We start from the raw sequence: 9,316 nt of genomic DNA, 5'->3' as shown, positions 1-9,316 counted from the left end.
TTGAGTGAGACAAGTCAAGACCTAAGGAACAAAAGGCACATGGTATCCTCCATATGTGGCTATTAGATCCAAACAGTACAAGAGCGAGGACTCAGTATTTGCATACCCAATGCTATGGACATGGTATTGGAAATGTAAACATAACTGCATAGATATAAAAACCTATGACTCTATAGACATAATGTTTTATTTCATAAATTAATATGTATCTATGATATACAAAACCCTTAGCCTAATTTTTATTATGTTCTGAAAACTAAGTGCCAGTGATTGTATATAGAGATTCCCTTCTTGAACACTCATTTGTTAAACATGTCATTTGAAATATGATGTAAAAATCAATGTTAATAAATTCTTTAATAATAAAAAAAGAGTCTGGAGGAAAAAATGGTCATTCACTGGCCCTGACTCAAAAGGAAATCTGGAACCAAGACTTGGCCAGTCTCTGGTCTGAAAGTCCCTGGCTCTGCCTGACTTTTGCCTCTGTGACTTTGTAGCCCAGCAACCAGGCAGTCTTGGGGCCGCTGTTACTGGCAGAGCAGAGCTGGCAGCCAGGAAGGGCAGCCAGATTACCAGGGGGAGGATGTGGGCCCATTGTGCCATGCTGGCATGTTCCTTCAGGACTGTCTCTCCACCTCTCACCAACATCCCTGAGATGCTTCATCTCTGCTGCTAAATCCCACACAATGCCATCGTGAATCACAGAGGAAAAGGAACTGCAGGAAATACAGGTCTCAGAGGACAATCTAGCACCACATTCCCTGTGAATCGCAGTGTTACTGGCTAGCTGGGAAAATGACTGAGCTTTGGTATCAGTGTGTGTGTGAGTGTGCTGTGCTGTGCTGTGCTGTGTTTTGGGGCCAGAACTCAGGGCTTAGGTGCTGACCGTGAGCTTTTCGTTGTTGTTGTTGTTGTTATTTAAACTAGGGCTCTACCATTTGAACCACAGCTCTACTTCTTGCTTTTCTGGTGGCTGATTGTAGATAAAAGCTGAAGGGACCCCTTTCTTGACTTCCCCCCAAATCCATCCCCTATAAGGCATTTTCCATCTTCATGGCAAAGTAGTACTTAAGGTGGGGGCTGTAAACTCCCTTATAACAGCTTAGATTACAAGACCCACCACTTCTGCCATCAAAATATGCTCCCTGGGATGGAAATGTGGCTTAGTGGTACAGTGCTACCTAGCATGCATGAAGCCCTGGGTTAGATTCCTCAGTGTTACATTAACAGAAAAAGCCGGAGGTAGTGCTGTGGCTTAAGGTGGTAGAGTGTTAGACTTGAGCACAGAGAGGCTCAGGGACAGAGCCCAGGTTCTAAGTTCAAGTCCTAGGACCGGAAAAAAAAATCTTTAAAAAATATGTTTCTTGGGCCGGGAGTTTGGCCTGGTGGTAGAGTGCTTTCCTAGCATGCACAAAGACCCAGGTTCGATTCCATAGCAAAAAGCCAGAAGTGGTGCTGTGACTCAAGAGGTAGAGCCCTAGCCTTGAGAAAATCCAGGGACAGTGCTTAGGCCTAGTGGTAGAGTGCTTGCCTAGCATGCACGAAGACCCAGGTTCGAGTCTCCGGCACCACATACATAGAAAAAAGCCAGAAATTGTGCTTAGGCTCAAAACTAGGTAGAGTCTAACCTTGAGAAAAAGAACCCAAGGACAGTGCTCAGGCCCTGAGTCCAAGCCCTCTTCCCCCACCTCTCCTCTCCCCTCTCCCCCTCCCTCTCTCCCTCTCTTCCTCTTTCCCTCTTCCTCTCCCTCATCCCCTCCCTCTGTCTCTCTCCTTCTGAGCTTCATACATACTCACCTAAGAGCAGAGGCTGGCTTGTACCAAACATTGTGTTCTTGATGCTATGCCTTAAAAAAATCAGTATAACAATTCTTTTCCATTGTATTCAGTATTTTAAAGTAATCTGGTAGCCAGGAACTAGTGGCTCATGCCTGTAATTCTTGTTTTTTTAGGAGGCTGAGATATGAGGATTGTAGTTCAAAGCCAGCCTGTACAGAAAAGTATGAGACATTCTTATCTCCAATTAAACCATCAAAAATATCAGAAGTGAAGTAGAGGCCTGGTTTAAATGGTAGGGCCCCAGCCTTGAGTGAAAAAGCTAATGGAGAGTGTACACACACACACACACACACACACACACACACCACACAACACACACACAAATAATCTGGAGGTGGTTTGGAGTTTTTAGGAAGATAGACAAATATTATATATACTAGAGACTTGAGCATCTGAGGACTTTGGTCTTCAGAGAGGACCAATCCCTGAAGGATATGATAGGGTAACTACAGTTAATGCAGATGTTGTGTAGGGAGATAAGAGAGATATGCGCAGGAATGCTAGTTATGCCTGTGTCTTCCATTTCCTCTGTAAAATGAAGATAATAATAGTGCCTACTTACAGGCAGGTTGAAGAGCTGGTTGGAATAATCTACCACACCCTTTAAGGATGGCAACTGCCAGGAATATTGTCTTATTTACCTTTGCACCCCCTCATCCAGGTACTCAGTAAAATACTTATGAAATGAATGTACAAGCCAAACCACATTGCAATACTGACCTCAGGTAACCCAGGGTCAAACCAAGGTGATGTTGGTTGCTACTCTTCAGGCCTTTGAGTGGGGTCAGCTTAGGACACAGGTATCAGCCAATAGTTTCCACTTCTCTTATCAAGCCAGAAGAAAATAAAAACTAAAATTCTTAACAACTATTCTGCAGCACCACCCCACAGTGCATCTTGTAGCAATTTGCCAGTGTCTCATGAAGCAAAAATAGTTTGGGGAGCCTGGAACTGGTATGTTGCTCACACATGTAATCGTAACTATTCAGGAGGCTGAGATGTGGTGATCTAGAAAAAAAACAACACAATAAAAAATATTAAAAAAACACAAAAACACCCAAATTTATAATGAATAAATGTGATGCATTTAAGTGTAAAAATGAAAAAAAATGCAAAGGTATGAAGTAAAAATTTTTTGTAGTTCTGGGGATAGAACCCAGATCCTCCCACGTGCTTGGCACGCTGAGATACATTCTTATCCCATGAACTAGATTTCTCTGTGTTGATACAGATGTATTCCAAACATTCAATTTGGAATAAGAACACAAATGGCAGGAAGATAGGATATGATATAAAAGTACCACCATAAATTGTGCGGGGCTACAAATATATGCAAAACTTTAACAACATGTTGAAGGATGATGCACTAAGCTAATTAATGTGGTTATTTTGGAAAAAGGACTTCAAGTGAGAACCAGGAAAATTTAATTTCTCTGGCTGGGTGTGGTTGTGCAAATCTGTAAATCCTAGCTCTTGGAAAGTTAAGGGAGAAGGATTGTGAGTTTGAGGCAAACTGAGCTAGGCAGAGACTAATTTTCTCTTTGTAGTTATTTCTTTCAATTAATCAAATGATGTAAACTGGGGGCTAGGGACTCATGACTATAATCCTAGATACTTAGGAAGCTATCTGGGGATCACAATTTAAAGCCAGCTCAGGCAGGAAAGGCTATGAGATTCTTAGTTCCAATTAGCCACCAAAAAGCTGGAAGTGGAGCTGTGGCTCAAATGGTAGAGTACTAGCCTTAAATAAAAGAGCTAAGGGACAACACTCAGACTCCAAGACCAATCCCTAGTACTGGCACACAAATACACACAAAATAAAAAGGCTTAAAACAAATATTAATAACTCAATTATTTTGCCTTTTAGGATATTGAGCCTAAGGTCTTCATACTTGGCAAGGCGAGTGCTTTTCCACTGGAGCCATATTTCCAGGTTCCACAACTGAATTTAGAAGGAAAGTTGAGATATGTGTTTAAAAAACGATTTTCTGTGGAAAACATAGTTTTCTACTTTGTTTTTGGATGTGTGCATGTGTGCAAGTGTGTGTGTGCGCGCGTGTGTGTGTGTGCCTGTGTGTATGTGTGTGTGTGCGTGTGTGTGTATGTGTATGTGTGTGTGCGTGTGTGAGTGTATGTATGTGTGTGTGCGCGCGCGTGTGTGTATGTGTGTGTGCGCGCACACGCGTGTGTGTGTGTGTGTGTGTGTGTTGGAAGGGGAAGGATTATGAAAAACTTGGACCATAGTCCTTCAGGAAGATCCTTTTGTAGACAACTAAAAATCATTATTGTTGTGGATTTCTTGAGGCACAGTCTTGCTTTACAGCCCAAGATGGCCTTGAACTCCTGCCTTGGCCTCCTAAGTGCCAGGGATCCAATTGTGGCTTTTAAATTTTAAAAACTGGCTGAGGTTCTTAAATGCCTAAAACTTTCACTGGCACTTTGATAAAAGCAATAGCCCCGTAGGCAAAATGCCTATATGCACAATTTATCATAATTTCAGGAAGGGATACACAGAAGATTAAGTGTACACTGCCATAGATGCATGCATGTGATTGGTTATTAATCCCCCAAAGCAAAGTGAAATGTATGTCGGACAGAGGTGAGCACAACTCAGTGATTGAGTGCCAGCCTCACCTATGTAAGGTCCTGGGCCAGATCACTAGTTTGTAAAAGCAGTAGAAATGTTAGGCAAAGAGACCAAGATGACTTGTTAAGAGTATTAACAGTCTGGGCTGGGAGTATGGCCTAGTGGTAGAGTGCTTGCCTAGCATGAATGGAGCCCTGAGTTCAATTCCTTGGTACCACATACACAGAAAAAGCTGGAAATGGTGCTGTGGCTCAAATGGCAGAGACAGCTTTGACCTCAAGAAACTCAGGGACTATGCAGGCATTGTCCCAGGACTGACCAAAAAAAAGTATTTTCAGGACCAAGAATGTGGTTCAGTGGTAGATGCTTGCCTAGCATGCATGAAGCCCTAGGTTTGATTCTTCAGTATTATACATACAGGAAAAGCTGGAAGTGATGCTGTGGCTCAAGTGGTAGGGTGCTAGCCTTGAGAAAAAGAAGCCCTGTGACTGGCAAAAAAAAAAAAAAAAAAAAAAAAAAAAAAGAAGTACTAACAACTTTCTCTGAAAAAAAAAAAGTTTAGAATTCTCTGTCTGACTCTGTTTTTCTGTCTACCTGCCTCTCTCTCCCTCTCACTCTTCTGCAGGGTCCTCGGTTCACATCCTGTACTGCAATAAAAATAAGTCAGATGGCTCTGGGAAATATAAGACAGAAATTCTAGCTTCTGACAGTATAAATGTCAGCATTTCACCCTCAGTCAGACCAGGAAGTATCAGAGCCCATCATTCTTGCAGAAGGGCTACCATGTGTTCTGCAGGGACCATGTGGTAGGCAGATGGTGGCCAAAGAGTACTGCTTGATCACTGCAGAACCAGCCTCTGTCTCCCCCATTGCTCTTAGACTTAGGGGTTCACCTGACTTTTTTATTTGTATGTGTGTGTGTGTGTGCGTGTGCACATGTGTGCACTCGTGTAAGTGTGTGTGCATGCATGTGTATGCATGCACGTGTGCTAGGGGCTTGAAGGCACTATCCCTTAGCTTTTTTCTTTTTTTTTTTTTGTCATGGGGTTTGAACTTGGAGCCTAGGCATTGTCCCTGTGCTTTTACACTCAAGGCTACCGCTCCACCGCTTTGAGCCACAGCACCACTTCGGTTTCCTGGTAATTAATTGGAGATAAGAATCCCACAGACTTTTATGCCTTGGCTGTCTTTGAATGAAGATCTTCATATCTCAGCTTCCAAAGGAGGTAAGATTAAAGGTATGAGCCTGGCTCCCATACCTTTTTTTTTTTTGCCCAAGGCTGGCACTCTACCACTTGAGCCACAGCTCTACTTCCACCTTTTTTGGTGGTTAATTGAAGGCAAGAGTCTCACAGACTTTCCTGTCTGAGCTTGTGATTCTCAGATCTCAGCCACCCTTAATAAGGACAGAGAATTCCCAACCAGGGCCCTTTATCTCCTGACACCAAAGTAAGAGTATGACAGCTTTTTATACTAAATTGTGATTATTCAAATTCATTTTTGTTTTTTGGACTTTTTGAAATTGATGTCTAGCCAAAGGAGAAAAACAGAAGAAATTCAGTTTAAAAATTCTGAGGCCAAGCTCCAGTAGCTCATGACTGTAATCCTAGCTACTTAGGAGACTGAGATCTGAGAATCATAGTTCAAAGCCAGCCTGGCTAGAAAAGTCTATGAGACTGTTATCTACAATTAACTTCCAGAGAACCAGAAGTGGTGCTGTGGCTTCAAATTGAGTGTTAGCCTTGAGCAAAAAGAGCTCAGGGACAGCGTCCAGGGTCACCATGACCATGAAAGAAAGAAAGAAAAAGAAAGAGAGAGAGAGAAAGAGAGAGAAAGAGAGAGAGATAAAGAGAGAAGAGAGAGGAAGGGAGGAGAGGGGAGGGGAGGAAAGAAAGGAAGGAGGGAAGGAAGGAAGGAAAGAAACAAGGAAAAAGAGAAAAGTATTCTGAAAATTTATAGTTTCTGCTTCTTTTCCAGTCTATGCTAAATTCCTTTGGGTTGAATTGAGGTGACAATCTGCCAATATCCCAGAACACCAAGTGGCCCAAACCCTAGAGAATGCATTAGACATTAGAGGAAATTTAATCCCTTCTAATGACGCAAAGTCAGACATTATCCTTAAATATTTTATACAAAAACATTTACCAAAAAAATGACTTGGCAATGAATCACAGACTGGTACTCATTAAGGTCACTTGCTGACAGAGACAGCTGACATAATGATCTGGCCCCAAATTATTTTTTGTGTGGGTCATGGGGCTTGAACTCTGGGCCTGGGTGCTGTCCTGGAGCTCTGCAGCTCAAGGATACCGCCCTACCCCTTGAGCCACAGTCCCACTTCCCATTTTCTAGTGATTAATTGGAGATAAGAGTCTTATGTGTTCTTTAGTGACCAGGCTGTCTTTGAACCTCGATCCTCAGATCTCAGTCTCTGAGTAGCTAGGATTACAGGGGAGAGCTGCCATACCCGACTCTATTTTCAAGCCATAGAAAAGTCTATGTGGAGATTTTTTAATTTACTTTAGGCTAAGCTACTCTATAACTATAGGAAGAAATTGTGTGGGACCTGGGACCTTAAATGACAATCGGCACAGCTCAGAAATACAGAAAAGTCAAAGGGCACAGGGCCCTCGTTGTGCTTCTGTGGGAGCAGGATTTTCTGTGAGAGCAGCTCCTGCCTAAAACATCATAGCCCTCCTTAAAATTCCCACCTCAAAAGCCAGGTGCTGGTGGCTTCCACCTATAATCCAAGCCCAACTTGGAGATAACCCAAGCTCAGAAAGTTTGAGACGGTCTTATCAATTAACCTGAATTTTTGTTCTGATTAACAAGGCCCAGAGCCATGTCTATGGCAGTAGTCTAAAAGAGATCCTTCTGTAGCGCTGGTCTAGGGGCTACTTCCAAATCTAGGGACAAGACAGGAGGAGTGGTCCAACACCCAATAATGGGGCACTGTGATGCTCATCTCCCTGGCAATGCTGCCTTGAGACTCACAGCTGGGCTTAATGCTGGGAATCACCACTCTACACTGCTTCTCCAACCAGTGTGTTATTAGAGTTACCTCACACACATGCACACACACACACGCACATACACGTTTGTGTGTGTGGATAATTTTTTTTTTAATTCTGGCTAGTCATGACTGGCTCATGCCTATAATCCTAGCTACCCAGGAGGCTGATATCTAAGGAATTCAGTTCAAAGCCATCCCAGGCAAGAAAGTCTAGTAGACTTTTTTTTTCCCCTGCCAGTCCTGGGGCTTGAACTCAGAGCCTGGGCACTGTCCCTGAGCTTCTTTTACTCAAGGCTGGCACTCTACCACTTGAATCACAGTGCTACTTCCAGCTTTTTTTATTTATGTGGTATTGAAGGATTGAATCCAGGGTTTCAGTCATGCTAAGCAAGCCACATTCCCGGCCACAACTGTACAATTTCTGCCACCACAAAAACCCACATTCTGAGAACATGTGGCATACAGATTATGTAAAAGATAAAGATTTATAATATATGAGCTGTTATGAATCAACAAGAAAAAGGCTATTAGCTTGATCTGGTACTATACACCTGCTATCCTACCATATATAAGATTGTGGCAGGAGAGCCATGAGTTCCAGGCCAGCCTGGGTAATACAGAGAGATCCTAAGAAAAGAAAACATAGACATTCTCCTCCTCTGCTTTCTGGCCATCATGATGTGAGCTGCTCTGATTCACTGTACCTTCCCCATTGTGATGGACTGAAACCTCTGAAACCAGGAGCTAGAGTAAGTCCTTCCCCCTTCTTTGTTGTTTCTGTTGGGTACCAAAGAGGCCTCATTATGACTACCTAACCATGTATGTCAGAAGCCTTTGGAATTGTTTTGTGAGAGATACCTGGGATACAGAAGTTGTAGAATGCTAGAACAACTTAATGTTTGATTCTGATGGGAGCTCAGAAGACCCTAACACCGACAGTAAGACTTTGACTTTTAAACACTGTTGGAGCTGTTAAGACTCTGGAGCGAGTCATGGACTGAATGTTTATACTATTAGGATTGTTAGGGTTTGAGAAAATGTGTTTAGATGTCAAATTGACAAGGGTTGGAATAGTGGAGGTAGATATATAGTTTTCATTGACTACCCATGTGGTTATTTTTTACTTTTTATTATTCTATTATTAGTATAAAGGTGATGTACAGAGGAGTTGCAATTACAAAAATTGCAAAAAGAAGGTAAAGAGTACCTTGCTTTTTGAATAATGTCACCCCTCCCTTACTCTCTCCCAATTTTCCTGTCTCTACCTACAACTTGTACAGTTCATTTTCAACATAGCCTCTGGTGAGAGCCACTGCTGCATTGTTCACTCTTTGTCCCTCCATTTCTGTGCTCCTCCATTCTCCCAAAGACAGATAAATGAACAAACAAGATAAAAAGGGAACAAACCAGACAAAAAAATCCCCACAAAATAGTGACAAAAACCACCCACTTATGGGCTGGGAATGTGGCTTAGTGGTAGACTGCTTGCCTAGCATGTAAGAAGCCCTGAGTTCAATTCCTGAGAACCACATAAAAAAAGCTGGAAATGGCACTGTGGCCCAAATGGTAGAGAAGCTAGGCTTGAGCACAGAGTTCAGGGTCAGTGCCAGACCCCAAGTTCAAGCCCCAGGACTGGCAAAACAAACAAAATCGACAACAAAAACACTTGTTCCTATTCCCTGAAGTTCATTTTGCTAAACATTATTTCATTTGATCAGAAGCACCTAGGCTTTGTACCTTTGTTCTTGGAGATAAACCTTGTCAACTTGGTTAGAGAATGCCTAAGAGATTAGTAAAGGCCACATCTGTGTCTGTGAGGAGGTCTCTAGAGAGGGCTAAGGAAGAAGGCCCGTTCTGAATGTGGGCAGCACCATTCT

The 9,316-nt window shown here is 42.6% G+C and overlaps 1 long non-coding RNA gene across 1 annotated transcript; it reads right to left on the bottom strand.

The window, feature by feature from the left end:
- Positions 1-2,565: 2,565 nt before the first annotated feature.
- Positions 2,566-8,133, bottom strand: LOC150059090 (uncharacterized). Its single transcript, XR_016536588.1, has 3 exons — positions 8,003-8,133; positions 3,700-3,781; positions 2,566-2,847 (listed from the first exon to the last, which is right to left on the bottom strand). It is a non-coding gene; the product is annotated as an uncharacterized LOC150059090 (long non-coding RNA).
- Positions 8,134-9,316: the final 1,183 nt, after the last annotated feature.

This window comes from Megascapheus bottae, chromosome 9 (genome assembly GCF_031878675.1).
Source record: "Megascapheus bottae isolate mThoBot1 chromosome 9, mThoBot2.hap1, whole genome shotgun sequence".
NCBI classification, from domain to species: Eukaryota; Metazoa; Chordata; class Mammalia; order Rodentia; family Geomyidae; genus Megascapheus; species Megascapheus bottae.
This window is presented reverse-complemented; position numbering and strand designations above follow the sequence as displayed.